Genomic DNA, 22503 nt, shown 5'->3' on the forward strand with positions numbered 1-22503 from the left:
CCATTTGGAAAGTGCTTTACATGTTTACTATACCCATCTCAAGCACGCTCCTCACTCAAAACAGGCTATTTTAAGCAAATATTCTTTGGTCTATCAATTCTTTTCTGCCACTCTAAGATATTAAACTTACAAACAAGAAAATCTACCTAAATACAAACACCCCATAACTGAATCTTAAAATGTTATGTGACTTTGAATTTATCTACTGCACAAAAATAAGCCAAAATTACATTGCGTAATATAAACTCTATGTATGCCCTTTCTATAGGATCAAAATTCTAATGTCTATGTCTCTTGTACATCTAAAGAAACACACAAAATATGTAGAGAAATCTATGTAAAAAGAGTTTTCCTATTTAAAATTAAATCTTCTTTGAACTGGACTAGTGACCAGAAGAGGGCATAAGGTGTCTTGTAGGCTGTAGTATTATCCTGTATTATCCTAGATATGGGTGTTGGTTACATTTGTGTGTTCACTCCGTGAAAATTTACTGAGCTGTACATCTATGATCTGTGTACTTTTCTGTATACATTGTAATTTATAATAAGAATATTCTTTTTTACAAATCCTCAGTCTAAAAACCTAACCATATTGCACCGATACCCAAGAAGCTACAGCCCAGTGAAGAAAACAGACAAGCTATTAGGAATTTCATTAGAGAGCTGAGAAAGAAGCAAGCACTAGATACTGGGAGCACACAGGAGCAATACCTAACTTAACCTGGAAGTAAAGCTTCCTGAAGATACACCTGAACTGAGACTTGAAGATCAGAGAGCAGATTGCCAAGCAAAGAAAGATGGAAGGGAAATACAGGAAAAGGAACAGAGCATGCAAAGACCTAAGTTCAATGAGTGGATCAAAGAATTTAAGGAAGACAGCAAAGAAGGAAAGCCTAAAGAAGTAAGAGTCAGAGCACGAAGGATCTCACATATATGCGATGCTACAGTTTAAGCTTTAACCTGAAAGTGCTTCCCCGGTGGCTCAGATGGTAAAGCATCTGCCTGCAATGCAGAAGACCAGGGTTTGATCCCTGGGTCGGGAAGATCCCCTGGAGAACAAAATGGCAACACTCCAGTACTCTTGCCTGGAAAATTCCATGGACAGAGGAGCCTAGGAGGCTACAGTCCATGGGGTTGCAAAGAGTCGGACACAACTGAGCAACTTCAATAACGCACTGAAGATCTTTCAACAGAAAAGGACATGATTAGACGTTTATTTGTACCATGTCAATCACGGTGCCTGTCATGTTTACAACCCCATTTTGTGAGAAGTTACCCTGCACGCTGCCCCATGTTTTTCACCATTATGCTCCTGCCTCACATCCACATGCACAAATAAACATACAGTCAACACTAAATGGCTAGGAGTGGTCACATGACCCAGTACACAGACCTGCTAGCAGCCCATGATTAAAAATTAAACAATCCAAAGATTGTTTCTTGGGAATTCAAACCATAAAATCCTAGGAAGAAGTTAGCAACAGGAGCTTAAGCTAAAGAGACAGTAGCCAGGAGGCAAGATACTGGCATGGGAGTGACGGCAGTTAAAAGGAGGCAAAAGTTAAGAATAAATGAAAGCTGTGAGACGGGGGAGGGGGGTGGTGGTGGAGGGGGGTGATTAGAGAGAAAAAAATAATACAAAATGAAACAGAAAAAATAGCTAAGACAAGTTAACAGTAGAGCACTAGAGTGAAATACCTGGATTCAGAAGATCCCCTGGAGAAGGGAAAGGCTACCCACTCCAGTATTCTGGCCTGGAGAATTCCATGGACTGTATAGTCCATGGAGTCACAAAGAGTCGGACACAATTGAGCGACTTTCACCCACTCGCTCAGAGTGAAATCTGTCTTTTCCGGCTTCCAGTTTTATTTTTAAGCTCACGTTCTTTCTAAGACCAAGCTGTTTAACTTTTCCTGCGTTCCCACATGCATGTTTTCTTTCAGGAAGCACTCCTCTATTTAAGGTAACTTGAGTCTCTTCCTTGCATACGAAAGAGCCTAACTAAAAGAGCAGTTTAGAACACTTACTCTGGCAGCAGCGCAGAGAATGAACTAGAGGGTATGGCAAAACAAGAGGCAGATGAGAGAAGACCAACAGACATTTGGGGTTAAAATAGAGACAACAAAAATAACAATAACAGTGATTTGAAATATCATGAGGGAGAATGTGCCGGACTTAGTGATGTTGGTAGTATGGTACAGAATGGAGTGGAGGATGATTTCCAGCTTCCTGAAAGCTTCAAGAGGAGAGAGTGGTACCATTCATCAAGACCGGAAATCGAAAGAAATGATTTTGTTGCCTTTGTCTCTTTCTACCCCCACAGCTTTTTGGAGGGAAGGGATACAGAGACGAGTTTTATTTTGTACATATGTGAAGTGCTTGTTGAAATGTGAATTCAAGATTAAATGTCCATTAGCAGTGATTTACACGGGTCCAAGTAAAGGCAAGAGCTCTACAAGGCAGCTTGAGACTTATAAACACATTAAGGCAATGTTATGTCACAGTGGTAAAGAAGCTGCCTGTCAATGCAGGAGATACAAGGATGCAGGTTCAGGCCCTAGGTTGGGAAGATCCCCTGGAGGAGGAAATGACAACCCACTTACGTATTCTTGCATGGAAAATTCCATGGACAGAGGAGCCTGGCAGTCTACAGTCCTAGGGTCGAAAAGAGTTGAACGTGACTGAGCACACATTTAATCACATGGTTTAAAAACACGACTGAAAAATCTTGACTAAACTCTGTTACTAATATAGCTAGAAATCATACAAACTAAAACACTTAATATTTTTGGCAGACAACATTTTCCAAGCTCCTATACTTCTCTGTAAACAATGAAGACTGAACAACTTTTACAATACTATAATCTAAACACTTAGAAAGAATAAGGTTATAGTGCTAACTTCTACTGAGGTTTTGCCTTTCTAAAAACCTAAGTTTACTTCCATTTCCCTCAGAACTATATATCACTCAAGGGAAAACACTGTTGAAAAGTCTTGTCAGATAGTGAACTTATTGATGTTTAACCATAACAAGATTCTTTACAGAACTGAACCACATAATTTACTATTAATAGCTTAGACATTCAATTCTATGTGTACTGTAAATGCTGAATTTCTATCCTACAATCTTTTCTTCTCTCACCTAAACCTACTATCAACCCAGAACTTAATAACAAGCTTAAGCCACAAATCCAGTTGCCTACTGGCCATCTACATCTGCTAGATGTATAATCACCAGTAACCCAAACTCAAAATATCACAAATTGAATTCCTCTTTCTTGATAAAAACAAAAATTCCACTCCTTCCTCATACAGATCCCCACCTCAGTGAAAGGCACAAGCTAGAAACCTAGATCTTATCCTCTATGAACCCTCAGTCTAATACCAAATCCAGTGAACTCGCCAAATCCTATCTATTCTCAAAACCCAAATGAAGAAGCTGCACCATTACTGTTTACCACCCCCCCACACCTTTAGCCTGCCTTTCAATCCACCCTCCTCAAAGTAGATTGAGTGATCTTTTAAAAATGCAAATCATTTCAGTCCCCTCCTTTAAATCCTTCAATAACTATCAACTAAGTTATAAATAAACATTTATGTACATGTATGCTAAGTAGACTCCATGGACTACAGCCTGCCAGGCCCCTTTGTCCATGGAATTCTCCAGGCAAGAAGACTGGAGTGGGTTGCCATGCCCTCCTCCAGATCTTCCTGACCCAGGGACTGAACCTGCATCTTCTGTGGCTCCTGCATTTGCAAGGCAGATTCTTTTACCACTGAGCCACCAGGGAAGACCAATAAAACATTATTAAAAATCCAAATAAATATAAACTCTATCAAAGCTAGTGAAACTCCATGAAAGCCCAGCGAGTGGTTCAATGAGAAATTAACTATATCCTTTTTTGCATGTTCATAAAAGACCCATCAGGAAATTTTTTGAATCCTGAAAATTACTTAAAACATACATATAACAGCTGATATATTTAAGAGAAAAGCACATAGCATTGTCTGTAAAAACAAAGACTGAAAATAACCTCAAGATCACCAGAATGGAATACTATCTAGCCAGTAAATGAGGCAATTCCAAATGTACTATTGTTGAATGATCTCTAGGATCTATTATTAAAGGGAGAGGGGAGCTGTAGCCATAATATACAGTAGGCAAGCATTTGTCTGTGGAGTGTTTTAAAAATATAAATATATAGACTTGTACGCTAGAAATATCACAAGGACACACACAAAGATGGAAATAATGGTTGCGTCTAAGGAGGGAAAATGGGTGGCTGGCGAATAAATGGGGAAGAGAAACTTTTTACTGCATAATCTTTTGAACCTTTTGACTTTTATACTATGTCTATAGTTATGACCTATAATTTTCATATGATTTTCTCCCTCCTTAGTTCCACACACACAAAATAAAAAATTTTAAAGTACTGACTACAAAAGCCCCTCTATACTTCATCCCTCTACCAACGTTAAAATTATGCACTGATCATTCGGTGTAAGATTACATTTCCTTCTTGACAGCTCAGGAGTTCAATAAACTATTTTATTCAATATTTTATTACTGCTGAGAAGGCTGCTGGTAATGACACCGGTGAACACTGCATGGTAACTGTACTTGTTCCTTGGAAAAGCAAGACCGCAGCACCAAGTAGCAGAATTTTATTATCGAACTGGCATTAAAACCTTCAGGGATTAAGGAAAACTACAAACCTTACTTTCCCAGAAAACTGAAAAACAATAAAATAATAATTTTTAAAAACACCCTAGTATCCTTCAAAAACAGTGCCAAAGGTATATTAAAATCTACAAGAACGTGAAGCAAATAATAACACATGGAGACACAGTTTTATTCATTAGTGATATGTGATTTAATCCTTACAAAAGTCCCCAAACTGTCAGGATCTGGATTACCTCACACGTTCTAGAAAAGAGACAAGATGAGAAGCAAGCTGTGTGATCTTACAATAGCACACACCCCCTGCCCTGGCTTTCCATGTTCTTCCCTCTCACTCTCTATAGCCACCAGACTAAACCCTCCAAACCTCGGTATCAGTTGGGTCCCTTAATCCCCACGGAGGGAATATACTAGGGTAACACCCCTTCAGGATTTCACGGCAAAGTCTTTCCAATCAAAGAAAGGATCACGAGCGGGGAGAAAGATACTAAGGTCTGCCTAAGGAGAAGAGGTCTGTGGGAGAGGCTACAGCAGGAGTCGGGGGAAGAAGCGCCAGTTGATGGTGGCTATAGAGGGGCTGATACCGGATCTCTTGGGAGGTAAGAGCATCACAAAATAGACTATGGGAAAGCCGAGTTGGGTAGGCGAAGGGCTGGTCGGCTGGGCGGTAAGCGAGCCGGGGGTGGGGGTTAGGAGGTCTGCTGAGAAGGGTGGCCACGACGGATCTGCCCTGGACCAGGGGGTCGCAATGGGTTAGGGGGTTAGCCCTAACTGGGTCTGAGAAACTGTGATCCGGTCAGCTCACGGGAGGATGTAACAGAGTCTCGAGGCCCCATTAAGCGTCTAAGAGTTCGAAGGGGGTTCCAATAGGGTGTACTGGTGTGGGGGGGGGGGGGGGGGGGGGCATGATAGAACCCCAGGAGAGGCTGGAGGGCCAGAAGGGTGTCTGGCCAATGGAAGATACCATGGGTGGGGTCTACTGGGGATCCTGGGCAGCGATCGGGTATCTGGGAGGCTGCGGGGCAGACCCGCACGCGGGGCGTCTCCGCTGGGGCGGGGCGGAGCGGCCCCGCAAGAGCCAAAGAGAGAGACTGAGACGTGGGCCGGGCCGGGCGGCAGGGCCGCTGGGCGGCTTGGGCGGGTCTTACCTCGGGCTCCGCCGCGGTGGCCACCGCAGCCCCCTCCTCTTCGGCGGAAGCCGTCTCCCAGCCTCGGCCCCAGGGTCAGGCCGGAGGAGACAGCAGAGGCCGAGACCACCGAGGGTCGGACGGTTCCGGGACGGTGGGCCCAGTTGCTTTAGGGTCCAGGCGAGCGGCCGCCGCGCATCCCCCGCCCTGTCAGAGAGACTCCGCCCGGCCTGGGCAGGCACATCCCCCGCCGCACCCGCCCAGCACGCGTTGCACCGCCGCCTCCACCGGTGTCGCCGCCTCTGCTGGTGCCAGAGGGTGCCTTCGCAGTCGCGTCTCAGCGTCCTGGCTGGACTCTCAGCAGCCACAACCAACCGCCGCTGCGTCCCAGTCAGCTCCGGCCCGCGCGCCCCCGACCCCGCGCACGCGGCCCCGCCCCGCGCGACTCCTAGGCTGCAGACGAGCAGGCGCGCGCGCACTTACCTCCCACGCCCCCTACCGCCTGCGGGATCCTGCCCGCCCCGCCCCCGCACGTGACGGCGCCAGCGAATACAATGTGCGCTTGCGCGGACACGCCCCATCTCAATTGCCTCTGGCGGACACGCCCCGTCTCATTGGCCTCAGGCGGCCCCGCCCAAACTTTTCTTCCTCACTTTACGGCACAGCTGGGAGCCTCTGCCTTAGAGGACTAGAGAGGAATGTCGCAATGTTGGGGGTAGAAAACTCTGGATTTGCGACTGTAGCGCTGCTTTTCCGGCCAGTACAGAGCTGCTTGGAGGCTGGTAGGGGTGGTGAGGCCCGAAGCAGGTAAGAAGCCTGCTCCCTACTTTGCTTTGTTGGTATGTGGGTCCGGGCAGGGGACCTCTTTGCGGTCCACGGAGATCTAGCGTATCTGTGCCCCATTTCCAATTCTGGCAAGAATTCTCAGCGACACTCCTGTTAGCCCCCTCTCCTGGTTGCCACACACACACGCCCTGTATTTCCCCGCCCCCGACCTCCGTTTCCTAGTTCTACTTTTCATTCATCACTCAGACTATTCACTGAATGGTTTCTGTGCGTTGGACTCCAGAAAGTCAGAAGCAAATGAAATAGTCTCAGCTTTCTGAAGCGCTCTGTCAGAGACGAGGAGATAACTCGCAGTGGTAGTAAAGTAAAATTAAAGTAGGGAAAAAAAAACCTACAGGATACTCTTGAGCATGAATGTGTAGAAAGACTTGAGGAACCCCTTCCAAGGTGACCTTTGAGTCACTCTTAATTTTTGTTAAAAGGCTAGTGAGCAGTAGGTGGTCAAAGAAATAGATAGAAGCAGAAAGTACAAAAGCATGTGCTAGTACTGGCCGAAAGAGTAAAAAGTTAATCAAAGAATATAGCTGGTGAAAACCATGCAAGTGTAGGCTACCCTTTAAAAAACATCGTTGTAAAGTGGTTAGGGGCAAGCGTGTGGGCCACAAGACTGTTTTCAAGATGGGAGTCTTTTGGGCATAAAAATACCATGGAACCGAGAAGACAATTTATTGGTACGAGTTAGAAAACCAAGAATACTCGTGGCTTTCAATCTTGTATGCACGTTAGAGTCACCTGGGAAGCCTTTTAAATATAAAACCAATGCAGTTGCTGCACCTGAGGCCAATTAAACCCAGGTATCGATATTTTTTTTAAATTGATGAGTAAGGCTGTGGGTTAAAAACCATTCAACTAGAACAAAGGAAAGCGATAAGAAGTAGGGGAGGGCCAAGGTTGATAAAAGTGGCACTGTAACATTAAGATGGGAGTCATCTGATGAGAAAGAGTTGGAGGTGGAATGGGAGCTTGGTCAGAGTGATGAAGTTTTGAATAATGGAATAAGCTCTGGAAAATGGGGGAAGGAGTCACTCCTGCCTTTCCCTCTGGCACAGTTCCATCCTTCAGACTTAATCAGGTCCACCTCAGTTACTGCTCTCTTTTCTTTTCCCTTCCATCCAGGGTCGATCAGCTGGGGATCCAGGCTTCCTGCTCCAAGCCATCCTCATTTCTTTCCCCCAAAAGATGAAAGCTAGGCTAATGTATGAGATCCAAGAGCAAACTTCAGACCCCTAGAGATGAGTACAATACACAGTGCCTTGCCAGTTTAGAACCTGTCTTTTATAATTCATCAATCATTTCAGTAAGGAATGAGAAAGATTTAAGACCAGCCCTATTCAGACCTGTAGTATTAGGAAAAACAAACCTTTAAAAGAATTCTTTTGGCAGGCAGAGAAAGTCTGTGTAAGGCAAAGCCCAAGCCATTGAATGGTTTAACTAGGGTTAATTCGAAAACTTATCAGCCACCAGATAAGAGTGAGTCACCATTGTCTGGTGTGACTAGAGTTTAGTATGAAAAGTAGGGGCGGGACAGAGATGAAGATGAAAAAGTGGGTGTGAACAGATAGTGAAGAGCCTTGAGTTCCATGCTAAAGTGTTTAGGTTATATTCTACAAGCAATTAATATGTATAATAAAGATGTATAAAATAAAATACATAGAAACAAATGAAGTTAGTTTTATTGAAAGTTGTAAAAATATAAAAACGTGTGATGGAGTTACATATGCGATTCCTTACACATTAAATAACATCAGGCAGCAGGTCTGTTGTTCAGTCACTCAGTCATGTCCCACTCTTTGTGACCCCATGGACAGCAGCACGCCAGGCCTCCCTGTCCATCACCAATTCCCGGAGTTTACTCAGACTCATGTCCATTAAGTCGGTGATGCCATCCAACCTCTCATCCTCTGTCATCCCCTTCTCTTGCTTTCAATCTTTCCCAGCATCAGGGTCTTTGCTCATGAGTCAGCTCTTCCCATCAGGTGTCCAAAATATTGGAGCTTCAGCATCAATCCTTCCAATGAATATTCAGGATTGATTTTCCTTTAGGAAAATGGTTGGATCTCCTTGCTGTCCCTTGCTGCCCAAGGGACTCTCAGGAGAAATCTCCAACACCACAGTTCAAAAGCATCAATTCTTTGGTGCTCAGCCTTCTATGGTACCAGGTCTAATTATGTAATTTCAAAATAGTGATGAGTATAAATTTTGAGACACCTGTAACAACTTTAATGTGATTTGGAAGTATTTTCCTATTGGTGACGAAGACACCAGTAATATGAGGATTATTGACTACACTTATTGAATATGTTAAATTTCAGCTAGAGGTTATTGCAATGGCACCCCACTCCATCACTCTTGCCTGGAAAATCCCATGGATGGAGGAGCCTGGTAGGCTGTAGTCCATGGGGTTGCTAAGAGTCGGACACAACTGAGCGACTTCCCTTTCACTTTTCACTTTCATTCATTGGAGAAGGAAATGGCAACCCACTCCAGTGTTCTTGCCTGGAGAATCCCAACGACTGGGGAGCCTGGTGGGCTTCCATCTCTGGGCTCGCACAGAGTCGGACACGACTGAAGCGACTTAGCAGCAGCAGCAGAGGTTATTGAAAAGATGCAATTTTTTCCCCTAATCCAAGTTCATGGAACCGTTAATTCTAGCCACCTTCTGGTCCAGGGATCCTAGATTTATAAATAGCTCACTGTAATGGTTTTAAACAAGATCACAACAGATCAAGTAAGTGTTTTGGAAAGGTACTTGAGCAGTGTTCACTTCTCAACCTTTCTGTTGGAATCAGCATAGGGAACTGGAAATTTATTTTTTCCTATAATTTAGTTGCAGTAACTGCTACTGACCTACTGTTGCCTAATAATTTGAGAACTCGGCTTGTGGCTGTCTATATAGGATAAGTACAAGGAGGTAAATTGGGAAAGATAGGGCTATTTTTTTTTGATAGGGCTATTTTTGTTGAAATTATTTAATGCTATGCTGTAGTTTGTACTTAATTTTGGTAGACAATGGAGAAATGTTTAAAAACTTGGAGCAGGATAATGAAACGAGTTCTATTTGAAAAATAATCAGCAGTAATGTACAGATTACATTTATCAAAAAAGAAGATAGAAATGAAGAGGCCAGACCAGCAATTAATTAAATTTTTTAAAAAGCTAAATTTTATCATAAAGCAATCTCTAAAGAGTCTACTGCTGCTGCTGCTAAGTCGCTTCAGTCGTGTCCGACTCTGTGCGACCCCATGGGCTGCAGCCCAACAGGCTCCTCCGTCCATGGGATTTTCCAGGCAAGAATACTGGAATGGGGTGCCACTAAATTCCTTTATTTCCCCAGTGTGACCAACCTAAAGGAAAAGATTGGACTAAATTACATGCCTTTCAACAAAGAGGTGCACACCTGTGGAGAGATCTGTTAGCATTTTTCCAGGTCAAGAGGCTAGCCCTTTCCTTTGTATTATAATGATAACGTTAGAACGTCTAATAAGCAGTGACTTTACCATGTATCTGGGCTTTCCTGGTGGCTCAGATGGTAAAGCTGCAGTGTGGGAGACTCGGGTTCAATCCCTGGGTTGGGAAGATCCCCTGGAGAAGGAAATGCCAACCGACTCCAGTACTCTTGCCTGGAAAATTCCATGGACTGCGGAGCCCGGTAGGCTACAGTCCATGGGGTTGCAAAGAGTCAGACATGACTGAGCAACTTCACTTTACCATGTGTCTAGGTTCCTAGATGTTGCCAAGGCCTTTCTTAGTTATATTTCCGTCTACACCTGTGAGTCCTACAGTTGTGACTTTTTTAAGGTCAAGACTCATCTCCTTGCCAATTCCTTAAACCTTCTTTGCTGGGTAAATGCATTAGTAAACAAAAAGGAAGTCCTCAAGGCCTAGGGAACCCATCTTTTTGGAAATTGACCATTGCCAGACTATAGAAAACTTACTGCTCAAACCCCAGTTACTCCCCAAATGGTGTGACTTTTTAACCATATTATTAAAAACATTAAATTTGAGGCCCAGGTGTTACTAAAGCAAGTAAGTAATGTAAAGTTAGTTTTCTGAACCAGATTCTATTTTCTTCAGCATGACTAGTTTATATTCACTAGTCTATCTACCTATTGGTATGGTTCAAGTTTCCTTTTCTTAGGGAATGGGGGAACAGGTCTATTTTAAAGCAGAATTCTTGAAATTTCTGAGGGATTTTCATTACTTACAGAAAATCTCTGAAAGTTCCTTTCTCTGGCTTCCAATTAGATGACTACACCTTTGAACATTCATCCGTTATAAAAGCACTAGAACACAGTTGTGATACTGAAACAATTGTCTGGTCACAGTTACTATTTTTGAGCATCTACATTGTACATTTAAAAAATCTTAGGCCTGCCTTCCCTCATGGCCAAAAAAATAAGTAAATGCTGTCTCAGAGTAGTGTGATAGGTTAAATTCCTTCAAAACAGTAACGTGTGGATTTTCCCATTACTGTTGATTGTAGCAACTTCACACTTCAACAGCTAAAATATGTAGATGCTGGAAATGTTTAGTCCTATTTAACAATATGTAATTCAGACCTCATCAGATAACTCAGCTAGTATTTGTGTTAATTAACATTTAAAGACAAATTCTGTATGTCACAATTGGGTCCCATCAGACCCTGTTTTCCTATCAGCACAATAAAACAAATTCATTGTTTTATTTGTTCATTAAATATTTATTGAGCACCTGCTATTCGCCAAGCACATTTTTGAGACTCATTAAAGAGGAGTTTGTACTAACAGTTTACCTTTAAACTATGGAAAAAAAATAATTTACCAGACTTTGAAATCTACAGGACAGATAATTTAAAAATGATGCCTTTTTCATTCTCTTTTAAACCAGATGTCTGCATACAGCTACTGTGTGTGCAGTGATTATTTATGAAACCAGGCAGATTATAACTTTAGCTTGACCACATCTTATCACCTAAGGTATAATATTAGCTATATACTAAATAAAATTCTGTCTACTCCTTTGTAAAATATATCTTACTTACTCAAACCTCTCATTAAAAGTGTCCTCCCCATCCACTATATTTACAGTCGCAGTCATTTCAAATTTTGCAATTAAGTCATTTCTCAGAAAATTTAAACAAAATCATTTCTAGAAAAGGCTGGTATTTACACCAAGTATATAGGAAAAGGAAAGAAAAATTGTGACACAATTATAGATGGAACCTTTGAAGTGTAATGGTAGACTAAGAATAAAGTTTTTTTTTCTGATCCGTGACCCCTTAACCGTGCCTAATAAGTGACAGAACCATAAATAGAGAGCCTCAGTGCTGGAAGAAATCCTAAAAGGTTACTTAGTCTATCTCCCTGGCCCAAGGGAGGGCCAAATGGAATTTATGGCTAATCAGTTACCAGGCATCATCATCATACCAAATAGTTTTTCTGCTTTGAAAGCTGAATTCCTCTGTTGGTAAAAGATTCATGTGAGAGGTATATTGTTCAAATTTATAAATAATTTGGGGCTTCCCATGTTGTGCTAGTGGTAAAGAACCTACCTGCCAGTGCAAGAGATGTGAGATACCTGGGGGTTCAATCCCTGGGTTGGGAAGATCCCCTGGAGGAAGGCAGGGCAACCAGCTCCAGTGTTCTTGCCTGGATAATCCTGTGTACAGAGGATCCTGGCGGGCTATAGTCCATGGGGTCGCAGAGTCGGACCCCAACTGAAGCGACTTAGCACACATACATAAATAACTTATAAAATTGAAAAATCTTATGTTTTTAACAATCTTGTGTTTTCAGGCACTGAAGATAGCAGGCATGAATGAAAACTAATCTCTGTCTTTAAGAAAGATATAAAATCTTGATGGTAATTTTTACATGCCACTTGATACAAATCTCTGGATGGGTTAGGCTAGCATTAAAAGGAAATGTTTAATTAGGGGAAATTGAAACCAAAAAATAAGACTTCAGCTTCCTTCCTGAAAATTTTTCTGCTTATGCTGACATGAAAAGCACATTTGTTCTTGAATGTGATTCATTTTGTGAAATTACAAATGAAATTTTACATGAAAAGTTGGATGTAATCTAATTTTAATGAACATCAGATTATGTTTAAATATTTGTGTTTGAAACTTTGTGCAAGAGAAATTAGACTTACTGTTTTTTTACTAGAGGACATAAGTGAGACCAGCGAGTCAAAGAAACATATTTTGCGTGCGTGTGTGTGTGTGTGTGTGTGTGTGTTAGTCACTTAGTCGTGTGGACTGTAGCCTGCCAGGCTCCTCTGTCCATGAAATTCTCCAGGCAGGAATACTGGAGTGAGTTGCCATTTGCTTCCCCAGGGGATCTTCCTGACCCAGGGATCAGACCCAGGTCTCCCGCATTGCAGGCAGGTTCTTTACCGTCTGAGCTACCAAGGAAGCTCCAGATAGATTTTCAGTTCATTCAGTTGCTCAGTTGTGTCCAACTCTTCGAGACCCCATGAATCGCAGCACGCCAGGCTTCCCTGTCCATCACCAACTCCTGGAGTTCACTCAGACTCACGTCCATCGAGTCAGTGATGCCATCCAGCCATCTCATCCTCTGTCGTCCTTTTCTCCTCCTGTCCCCAATCCCTCCCAGCATCAGAGTCTTTTCCAATGACTAGATAGATTTTAAGTGACTGTAAAAGTGAGAGGTGCTACATTTCTTTCTTGAATGAATGAAAGTAGCTGTATTTTCTGGTTATATACTCATTAGAAAAAGGGGGAAAATAAAGCAATATCAAAAGTTAGAAGAAAAAAGTTTAAAAGTATTAAAATCCTATTCTTAAAACTGTATTATTATAGATAGCTATCATCCTTGACTAATTTTGTACAAATTTTTATATAACCTTTCTTTTCATAGCATATTATGAGCATCTTTCTATGTCAATAAATTATTTTTTAATGGCTGAAAAGTATTCCATTAAATGGAAACCCTGTTATTTTACCAGTCCTCTTTTAAACTTTGGGATTATTTCCAGTTTTTCTTTTACAAATATTACTGTGGTAAACATCCTTGTTAAATTTTTGCATGTATCCTAAAGTTTCGTTTAAGATGAATTTCTGAAAGTGTAATACCTACATATTTCCAAAATACTAAAATATAATGACAAATTATCCTTCGAAAAACTCACATTAGTTTACACTCCTGTTTACAGTAAGACTGCATTTTCCTGTAGTTACTCAGCAATGCCCGTTATTATCAGTTTTCCCATCTTTGCTAATTTAACAGGTGAACAATGAAATCTTAATTCAACATACATTCCCTTGATTACGAGTAAGATGTTGGGTATCTTTTCATGTGTGTATTGGCCAGCTGTATAAAGTGTTTTGAAGCTCTATTTTCTTTTAATATTTTTGTTTCACTTTTTAGCATTTAAATTTCACTCGATCAGAAATAGAATTCAATATGAGGTCTGAAGTAGGGATCTAGCTTCATTTTTTTGCTAATCAAATGATTAACAAATTGTCCCAGTGTCATTTATTAAATTTCCCAGTTAGCATATCCCAAACGTCACTGCACAGTTAGTGAAGTGTTAATAGGTATTATACCAAAACAGAAAACAAAAAGTGTTTCATTGGTCAAAGGAGCTGGGAAAGAATCAGACTGAGAAAAGTTAAGTTTCTGTATTGCAGAACCTCTCCTAGCCTCTAATATGCTTGTGTGCATTGTGAGTCAACAATAAGGAGTTTGGGGATGTAGAATTTCCCTAACTTACTTAACCATGTAATCTTTTTCTTTCCTGAAATGCCTATAAAATTCTGTGAAACTGTGCTGTCCAAAATAGTAGCCATGGGACTTCCCAGGTAGTCAAGTGGTTAAGATTCCGAGCTTTCAGGGCACTCAATCCCTGGTTGGAGAACTAAGATCCCATATGCCACGAGGTGCAGCTGAAAAAAACAAAATAGTAACCACTGCCCATATGTGGCTATTTAAATTTGAGTTAAAATTAAATAAAATCAGTCCTTCAGTCTCACTAGCCCTTTGCAAGTGCTCAATAGCTAGTGTGGCTAGTGGCTACTATATTGGACATTGCAGATGAAGAGCATTTCCATTGTTATTGAAAGTCCTACTGGACCGCACTGCTGTAAGACATAGTGATCATTGAAAACGTGGAATAATCCTTAAATTTCTCCCACTGATTTGTACCGTCTTCATCATCATCATTTAAAATGTCTAACTGCATGGATTTGTTTTTTTACAGTTGTATTGACTTAGCTATTTCTGCTCTAATATTACACAGCTAGTTGTAAGTCAGACTCCTGCATGTTTTTCCCTGAGAGTAGAAATGAAAAATTCCTTCATGGGGTAGGAAGTTAGACTAAAAGGAATTAAAGTCCTTTATACATCTAAGGGGCTTCCCTGGTGGCTCAGCTGGTAAAGAATCCACCTGCAGTGCAGGAGACCTGGGTTTGATTCCTGGGTTGGGAAGATTCCCTGGAGAAGGAAGCAGTTACCCACTCCAGTATTCCGGCCTGGAGAATTCCATGGACTATTCCATGGGGTCGCAAAGAGTCGGATACTACTGAGCGACTTTCACTTACACTTCTGAGACTCAAAGGTACAAATTTCTTTGCAGAACATGATTTATATCAGGTGAGTATCCATTTATCCATTTATTCTACAATTACTATTTACTGAGCATATGCCCAACAAGTTTTGTTGAAGGTCCAGGGGACCAGAATGGTAAGCAAGTTTAGGGAGAGAAGGTTCTTTATTCTCTTATGATTATGGAGCTTATGTTTTTGGCCTCGGGGAGAGGGGGGAAATATTAATGAAGAAACAGTGAAAAAGGAACTGTCAGATAACCACAAGTGCTGTCTATTTCGGTTCCACAAGGAATTGAAATTAGAGGACAAGAGAGTGGTGGCCTCTTGTTTTGGATGAACATGACAGAGCTCTCTGAATAAGTGGCATTTAAACTGAAATTCGGAGAAGGCAATGGCACCCCACTCCAGTACTCCTGCCTGGAAAATCCCATGGACGGAGGAGCCTGGTAGGCTGCAGTCCATGGGGTCACTGAGGGTCTGACACGACTGAGCGACTTCACTTTCACTTTTCACTTTCATGCATTGGAGAAGGAAATGGCAACCCACTCCAGTGTTCTTGCCTGGAGAATCCCAGGGACGGGGGAGCCTGGTGGGCTGCCGTCTATGGGGTCACACAGAGTCAGACACGACTGAAGTGACTTAGCAGTAGCAGCAAACTGAAATTACCCAGCAAATGGTGCCAACCACTAGAAGGTTCAGGCACAGCTAGTAGCCCAGCCCTCAGGAGGAAAAAAACATGGCGTGTTTGAGGAAAGTTGGTGTGGCTGGAGCTTAGTGGGCAAGGGAGGAAGAGTAATGGAAATGAGGTTGGAGAGGTGCCTAGGGCCATGTAACCATTGGAGGGTGGGGCGGGAGGAGGAGTTGTAAGCAGCTAGGGTGGGAAGTTCACATTTTTTCCTGAGTGTGATAGTGTACTGCCAGAGGACAGGACAGATGTGAGCTCACTTAAATGTTTGAACAATTACTCTTGACAGCTGTATGGTGAATTTACTGGAGGGGTCAATAGTAGAAATAAGGAGTCGTGTTAGGCTATATCAAGATAAGAACTAATGATGGACTTGACTGAGGTGGTGGTAGTGAAGATGGAAAGTGTTGAGACAGGTCCAGAACATTTCAGCTGTAGAATCAATAAGACTTATCAATTGGTATATTAGGGAATCTGGTTCCTAAGAATTAGTGATTTATGTTATAGGCCTATCAAGTATGAAAGTGTTAGTCACTCAATCATGTCTGATTCTTTGTGACCCCCTGGGCTATATTTAAGTCCATGGGATTCTCCAGGCAAGAATACTGGAATGGGTTGCCATTCCCTTCTCCAGGGGATCTTCCCGACCCAGGGATCGAACCCAGGTCTCCTGCGTTGCAGGCAGTTGGTAAAGAATCTGCCTGCAATGCAGGAGACTCTGGAGACGTGGGTTCAATCCCTGCATCAGGAAGATTCCCTGTAGAAGAAAATGGCAACCCACTCCAGTATTCTTGCCTGGAGAATCCCATGGACAGAGGTGCCTGGGGTTACAAAGAATCAGACATGACTGAACCACTGACCACCACCTCTAGCTATCAAGTATGGAAACTGACTAAACTGTTCCACTGAAGTGTCCAAGCCAGCAGAGTAGGGTGAATGAAGCAGAGATAATTGCCTTCCTCTGGTGCAAAAGTGCTCTGCTAATCTCTTATTTTAAAAATCTGTGCTGATGTTGCATTTTATGCTGTTATATCCATGTTTATGTTAATAATTAAGGTATTGTAAGTCACTGATTAAAATATATTTAATATATTTAGTATTTAAGATATTAAAAAGTATTTAAATTGCTTAGCTGTTTTCCCCCAATGCTTGTGAAATTGAAGCTCTAAGAAGAAACATTGGAGTTAGCCTGTGTTTGATTTTTGGGGTGTGTGTGTGTGTGTTGAATCTTGCTAGCAGCTAGCCATGTATGTATAGGAGCACTGACGGCATTTGTGAGCAGTTGCAGTTTGATACAATTTAAAACAAAAACTGAAGGGAGTGAGGAGGAGGAAAGGAAATTACATTTAGAAACTACTGACTGTTAGAATCTTCACTTAAAATGAGTTAACAGCTGCACTTTGCACTTTACAGTGTTTAAAAACATAACTGAATGAAGCTGTTCCTTTTTTTTTAAGGAACTCTTACTGAATAATTTGGGGGGGGGGGATGAATAAAGGTCACAATTCTGAGATAGTAGGTTTTCTTTGGGGCTTTACAGTAAAGCTTATCTGTATCACTACTGTTATTTTAACCACAACAGGCATATTATCCCAAAAGTTACGAGAATTGCTACATACTTTAAAATGCGTATTAATTAAAATCTTGATGTATATTTTTGATCTTATAAAATGAATATTTACTCACGCATCTATAGACAGTTCTTATATCTACTAATTAAGCATTTCCTCATTAAAAATTCCCGTTGAATCAGCAGTAATACCTCTAGTTAAAGGTTAATCTCTAAGATATTTTAACAAATAGCCTCAATGCTTTATTAGACCCCTAAAAGCTCTTAAAATTAATTTAACCTATGCATTTACAACAGATTACATTATAGTGGTCTAGAATAGAGACTGGCAAAGTTTTTGTCTAAGAGGCCAAACAGTAAATACGTTAGCCTTCACAGGCTACTGAGCTCTGAAAGCGGAAAAGCAGCCATGAAAGACTTCCCTGGTGGTGCAGGGCTAAGACTCCTCGCTCCCATTGCAGAGGGCTCAGGTTTGGTCCCTGGTCGGCGAACTAGATCCTGCCTGCTGCAAGGAAGAGTTTGCCACCACCTATAAGACCTGTCACAACCAAATAAATAAATAAACATTTTTTAAAGTAGCCATAAAGAATATGTGAACAAATGAGCATGATTTTGTTCCAGTAAAACTTGAGAGTGGAAGGGAAGATTTTAAAGATGAGAGCTTAGAATTGTAGAACCCTATAGCTAGAGGTGGTGGTGGTGGTCATGGCTTCAGTCACGTCTGACTCGTTGTAACCCCAGGCACCTCTGTCCATGGGGTTCTCCAGGCAAAAAAAATGGAGTGGGTTGCCATTTCCTTCTCCAGGGAATCTTCCTGACCCAGGGATTGAACCCACTTTTCTAGAGTCTCCTGTATTGCAGGCAGATTCTTTACCACTGAGCCACTGGGGAAGCCCATAGCTAGAAGAATCTTGTAGAAATCATAGAATCACTTGGAAACATCTTAAAAATACAGGTGCCCAGACCCTCCCCCCAGAGATAGATCGTGTGTTTAAAATCTCCATAGATGATTCTGACATGCCTCCCTGGGTAGAACCAGTATTTATCTGGTCCAAACCTCACTTTACAGATGAGAAAACTGAGACCCAAGGGTTTTAAATGTCTTCTCCAGAGTCAAACAACTGGTTGATTGCAGATCTGAATTGAATCCCAAGTCTGCTGATTCCCAACCTAGTGTTTTTCCTACTGAACCAGCAGCTTCTTGCCTTACTTACATCAGCAGGAAATCAGAATGGTTCTTGTTGAGTTATAATTTTCCCTTTAATTTTTATTTAATTGCCTGGTTTTTATAACAAATATTCAAGTCATACGCACTTTAAGGATTTTAAGATGAATATTAAAAAATAGTCTCTCGTTAAAATTAAATATTTGGGGAAGTGTCCTATACTTTGAATGCAGTGTTCACTTAGCTACAGAAGTTGGAAGATATAATAAAGTAAACCCCATAACCACAAGGTTTGAGTATGCTGATGACACACTAACAGCATTGCTTCCCTCAGGTTGAGAGACTACTTCTCTGTGGTATTAGCATTCACCTCTGCTTATGTCAAAGCTAGTGTTCAAATGCACAGTCCTGCCCTGGCTGGATCTATCTGTGTGGCTTTATATAAAGAGACAAACAGACGCTTTAGTTTCAAGAAATCTTTAAGGTCCATTATTACCACCCAAAATATGTAGGGAATGGGGAAGGAAACAAGTTTTCCTTGAGAGTTTGCTGTCTACCAGAGAACGTGCTAAGTCTTTTCAGTCATGTTTTTAATTCATAAAGCAGCTCTGAGAGACAGGTTTTATTATTACCTCATTTTACTCATGAGGAAAATGAGGCCCAGAAAGAGGATGAATAGCTTGCCGAGCCAGTCGCACAGTTAGCAAGTGCAAGTCAGCCCAAACTCAACGCCTCCTGGCTCCAAAACATAGAACTGTACTGTATTTTGTTGAGTTTTACACAGAACTATGAGGAAGTCATTGTCTCCCCAGTATTCCTATACCATTCACCAAGACCAAAAACATAGATCTTTTAATTGTTAAAGGCATTTACTACTAATCAACAGAAGAAAACAGACAAAACACAAAGCTAAAGCAAAAACGGATATTACAGTATAAAAATTGTGTATGCCTTATTTCCCTTAATTTGTATTTCCTGACTCCCTTTAAAAGTATTTCATTCATCTGACAAACATTAATTGTACCTCAGATATGCTAAGTACAGTACTCGCTGTATAGAAAGGAAATATCCCTAAGATGGTTCTAAATGGCTCCTGGTTCTTGTGCTAGGTCTGCTCCCATCTCTTTTTTTCCCCCTTACCCCATTAATGATAGGATCATTGCCCTCTGGTCACTCCAACAAAATCCTCCAAACTGTTTCTTAACTCTTCTCTCTTATCTACCCTTCTCTGATCCCTTACTGATTCTGTCTATAATATCTTTTCCTCCTCGCCTCTCTCCTACTACCATTTCCCCTGGTTTAGGTCACATCCCCCTCCTACCTTTCATTAAAAATCGAATTGGTCTCTTATCTCCAATGGGTCTCCCTACCAATTAATCCTATATACTATGCCTGAATCATCAGTCTTTGTAAAGCATTGACATAGCCATTAATGGCTCCCCATTTCCTCCGGTATAAGTTCTAGACTTTACACCTGGAAATCAGTTTATCAGCACCTAACTTCTAATAATCTTCCTCCAGCCTTCATCTGCATCACTGTTCCCACTTCATTCCAGCCAGAGTGGATTAAACTTAAAGGCACTTTCCTTGCCTCTCCCTTCTTAATGCCCTTCTCCATGCATCCACCTCTCTGCTTTTCAAGAGCCCACTTTTATGCCACTTTCTCCTTGAAGACTTTCCTGATTTGAGCTCTGCATCCATTTCCCTTTTGAATTCATTTTATTTGTGGTTTACCAGTTTTTTTCTTTTGAGTATAAGCCACCTTACACATCTTTATATTTTCCATGACAACTGCATTAGATGTGTGTGTGTTAGTCACTCAGTCATGTCCAACTGTTTGTTACCCCATGGACTGTAGCCCACCAGGCTCCTCTGTCCATGAAATTCTCCAGGCAAGAATACTGGAGTGGGTTGCCATTTCCTTCTCCATCTGCATTAGGTACTTGATAGGTATTTATTGAGTAAAAGAGATGTATATATTCATTATGGGTTCATTATAACATAATAGGGTTAAGCTCAATGAGGGTAGAAACTATGACTTTTATTCCCATTTTGATTTTCTACCCCCTAGCACATAGGCAACGTTCAGTAAACATTTGTTCAGTGTGATACACTACAGTTATCAGTTGCTGGGATGTAAATTTCCTGATGACCCAGTAGATATCCAGAAATGCTACCTTATATTTTTTTAAATGTTAGTTACCTATATTTCTTCATTTAATATTGACACATACCCTATGGTAAAAGTCATGTATTAATATTCTCACTTTACAGAAAAGGAAACTGGCTTAAAGAAATGAAGTAGTTTTTTATGATGACATAGCCACTGAGCAACAGAATGGAGTCTAAAATTCAAGTCTTAAGATGTGAACTTTGGCATCCATTTTCTTGGCCAAGGTGGTTTGACCAGTTTGGTTTCATTTGCTTTAGAATTGTTACAGCTAACCTATTGCAATCATGCTGTATGGAACAGAATTAAGTCCTTGATTGCCACATTACCTATAGGTCGGATGTTTTCAAAATCAAACAAAGCACAAAAACTATTTTCTAAAGAAAATCTTGACCCTGCTTGTGGACACACTCTCCACAGTGAGATGCATGTCTATTCAGACACCCTTCTTGTGAACTGCTATCCCTAGTTGGATTTGCTCTTGATGTACAAGACTGATTTCAGCTGGCAGCTTAGAGAGCAGGTCTCCAGGTGTTTAGCAAGCATTGCAATCTGGCCGTTACCACTCCTAGTAGTCACTGAAGACATGAGGGAGAGAGTCAAGAAGCCTTGCTCAAGGCACATGCAGTCATTCCTTTTTCATACTCATATATTCTTAAATGCAGTCCCATCAGCAACCAGCTGAGCACCTAGCCTCTCCACAGCTGCTTTTACTAGATTGCTGTTTGCTCTTTTCCCATCAGACTGAATATTAAAGATCATTATTAGAAATAGTACTGTGAAATTATTTCGTCTTTTACAACAATATTATATACCCCATATGCTGCTGCTGCTGCTGCTAAGTCACTTCAGTCGTGTCCGACTCTGTGTGACCCCCATAGACGGCAGCCCACCAGGCTGCCCTGTCCCTGGGGTTCTCCGGGCAAGAACACTGGAGTGGGTTGCCATTTCCTTCTCCAATGCATGAAAGTGAAAAGTGAAAGTGAAGTCGCTCAGTCGTGTCTGACTCTTCGTGACCCCATGGACTGCAGGCTACCAGGCTCCGCTGTCCATGGGATTTTCCAGGCAAGAGTACTGGAGTGGGGTGCCATTGCCTTCTCTGATATACCCCATATATGTTATATATATTAATGTCCCATAATATAAAGATGTTATGGGCATTCATTATGATACTCCATGTTTTTTGGTTTTTTTTTTTTACTCCATGTTTTTTATGAAAATTTTTTGAGAGAAATCTGTCTGACCTTAATACAAATAATGCTTTTACCTCTCCTGAGCAGTTGCTTTGTTTTTCCCTTATGGACATTGTGAATGTTTAACTTAACACTCTGTAGTTAGCTGCCAAAAGCTAAGAGCCAAATTTGTGGCCCACCCATAACAAACGTGCTCTATGCCTCGTTAATTTTCTTCCTGGCTCCAGTTTAGGCCTTTGCTCAAGTTATTCTTTCTTCTTAAGAAAAATCTTGATTCATGCCATCTTATTTTATATAGATATATACACTCATCAACAGCCTTGTATCCATTTTGAAATAGTTCATATTATGATATTCTGTATGCACAGAAAAACCATCTTTGGTGCTTCCTAATTACATCATTACTTTAGCTTTCTTTTCTTCAGGAGTACATTTATTTCACTCTGAGTTTTTGCAGGGTTTTGATTATATGAAAACGATTGTGTCAAAAAATGTTATTGTTTTAATACTCTAACCAA

The 22503-nt window shown here is 41.3% G+C and overlaps 2 protein-coding genes across 19 annotated transcripts in view; one reads left to right on the forward strand and one right to left on the reverse strand.

Annotated features, from left to right (window-relative positions):
* MYO9A (myosin IXA) overlaps window positions 1–6309 on the reverse strand; it is a 257820-nt gene extending 251511 nt beyond the window's left edge. For 5 of the 15 annotated variants that reach the window (XM_061430248.1, XM_061430246.1, XM_061430250.1 and 2 more), the window contains exon 1: window positions 5830–6203. The gene's annotated coding sequence lies outside the window, so the exon portion shown is untranslated. Of the gene's footprint in view, window positions 1–5829 lie in introns of all 15 variants that reach the window. The other 10 variants (XM_061430254.1, XM_061430252.1, XM_061430257.1 and 7 more) reach the window with 5 other exon arrangements.
* SENP8 (SUMO peptidase family member, NEDD8 specific) overlaps window positions 4801–22503 on the forward strand; it is a 31846-nt gene continuing 14143 nt past the window's right edge. The window contains exon 1 of one of the 4 annotated variants that reach the window (XR_009739037.1): window positions 4801–5280. The gene's annotated coding sequence lies outside the window, so the exon portion shown is untranslated. Of the gene's footprint in view, window positions 5281–6438; window positions 6616–15095; window positions 15249–22503 lie in introns of those variants that run through there. The other 3 variants (XM_061430275.1, XM_061430274.1, XM_061430276.1) reach the window with 3 other exon arrangements.

Source organism: Bos javanicus, chromosome 10, assembly GCF_032452875.1.
Source record: "Bos javanicus breed banteng chromosome 10, ARS-OSU_banteng_1.0, whole genome shotgun sequence".
Classification (NCBI taxonomy): domain Eukaryota; kingdom Metazoa; phylum Chordata; class Mammalia; order Artiodactyla; family Bovidae; genus Bos; species Bos javanicus.